The following is a 2346-nucleotide window of genomic DNA, read 5'->3' on the forward strand; positions in this document are numbered from 1 at the left end:
CAACAAAATACTACTAAATAGACTCCAACAACATAGCAAGAAAATCATTCCTTACGACCAGGTGTGATTAATATCATTTATGCAAAGATGGTTCAACATTAGAAAAACAATCAATGTCACCCACCACATAAATTAAACAAAGGAAAAGAACCACATGATCATAACAATCGATGCAGAAAAGGCATTTGATAAAATCCAACACCCACTCCTGATCAAAACTCTCAGTAAAATAGGAATAGAAGGCATATTCCTCAACATAATAAAGGGCACATATGCAAAATGAACAGCCAACATTATTCTCAATGGAGAGAGACTGAAACCACTCCCCTTGCAAACAGGAACCAGACAAATATGCCCTCTTATCACTACTTCTATTCAACATTGTATTGGAAGTCCTAGCCAAGGCCATAAGGCAGGAAAGGGAAATCAAAGGCATCCAAATGGGTAAGGAAGAAGTCAAACTATCCCTATTTGCAGATGACATGATCCTGTACCTAGAAAACCTAAGAAACTCAAATAAAAAATCTACTGGAACTAATTGCAAGATTTAACATTGTGGCAGGATATAAGATCAACATCCAAAAATCTGTTGGATTCCTCTATACCAGCAAAGAGATTTCTGAAACGAAATAAGGAAATCAATCAATACCACTTCCAATAGCTACCAAAAAAAAATAAAATACTTGGGAATAAATCTTACCAGGGACACAAAAGACCAGTACAAAGAAAACTGTAAAAGACTACTTCGAGAAATCATAAGACACCTACATAAATGGAAGCACATACCATGCTGGTGGATAGGAAGATCGAACGTTGTGAAAATGTCAATTCTACCCAAAGCAATCTATACATTCAATGCAATCCCAATCCAGATCCCCTCAACATTCTTTAAGGATATGGAAAAACCAATCACTAACTTTACATGGAAAGGAAAGAAACCTCGGATAAGCATTATTGAAGAAAACGTACAAAGTAGGAGGTCTCACAATCTCAGATCTTAAAACCTACCATACAGCCACAGTAGTCAAAACTGCCAGGTATTGGTACAAAAACAGATGCACAGACCAATCGACTGAAACTGAGAACTCAGAAATAGATCCATCGACCTATGGTCAGCTGATCTTTGACAAAGATCCAAACTCCATTAAATGGGGAAGAGATTGTTTGACAAATGGTACTGTCAAAACTGGATAGCCATTACAAGAAAAATGAAACAAAAGTTGTATCTCACACCATACACAAAAAATAAGTCCAGATGGATCAAAGACTTAAATATGAAACTTAAACTATAAAATTCCTCAAGAAAAAACTAGGGGCCAAATTAGGGGCCCTAATATATGGCATACATAGACTATCAGGGATATCCTAAAATGCACAAAAAAACAGAAAAAAAAACCTAGATGAATGGGACCTTCTAAAAATTAAATTTTTATGTGCTCCATAAGAAGAGTTCTCCAAAAGAATCAAAAGAGAACCTAGAGATTGGGAAAAAATATTCACCAATGACATATCTGAGAAGGGACTTATTTCTAGAATTTATAGAAAACTTCAACACCTCAACAACAAAAAGACAAAAAATCCAATTAAGAAATGGACAGAAGACACGAATAGACCCTTCACAAAGAGGACATTCAGACAGCCAATAAACATATGAAGAAATGTTCACAAAGATTAGCCATTCACAAGCTACTGTCGTCAAGTCAGATCCAACTCATAGAGACCCCTCCTTGAGTTTCTGAGGCAGAATCACTACGGAAGTAGATTGCCCAACCTTCCTTCGGAGGAGTGTCCGATGGGTTTGAACCCCCAGCCTTCTGGTTAGCAGTCAGATGACTTAGGAACTATACTACTAGAGCTCCTACAACGATGACATGCCATCTTGCCCCAGCACTAGTAGCAAAGTTCAACAAGACCAAAATACTGGTGAGGATGCAGAGAGATTAGGACTCTCATACAGTGCTGGTGTGACTGTCAAATGGTACATCCACTGTGGAAAGTAGTATGGCAATTCCTTAAAAAGTTGGAATTAGAAATACCATTTGACCCAGCCATTCCATTACTAGGTATATACCCTAAAGAAGTGAGAGCCAGGACAAGGACAGATATATGCACACCCATGTTCATTCCAGCACTATTTATAATACCACAAAGATGGAAACAACCTAGGTGCCCATTAACAGAATGGATAACCAAACTATGGTACATACACACAATGGAATACTTGTTGTTGTTGTTGTTATGTGCCGTCGAGTCAAACCCAACTCATAGCGACCCCTCCTTGGGTTTCCAAGGCAGTATCACTACGGAAGTAGGATTGCCCAACCTTCCTTCCGAGGAGTGGCTGGT

The sequence above is a fragment of the Orycteropus afer genome, unplaced genomic scaffold, assembly GCF_000298275.1.
Source record: "Orycteropus afer afer isolate SDZICR_OR568_19922 unplaced genomic scaffold, OryAfe1.0 scaffold00096, whole genome shotgun sequence".
Lineage (NCBI taxonomy): Eukaryota > Metazoa > Chordata > Mammalia > Tubulidentata > Orycteropodidae > Orycteropus > Orycteropus afer.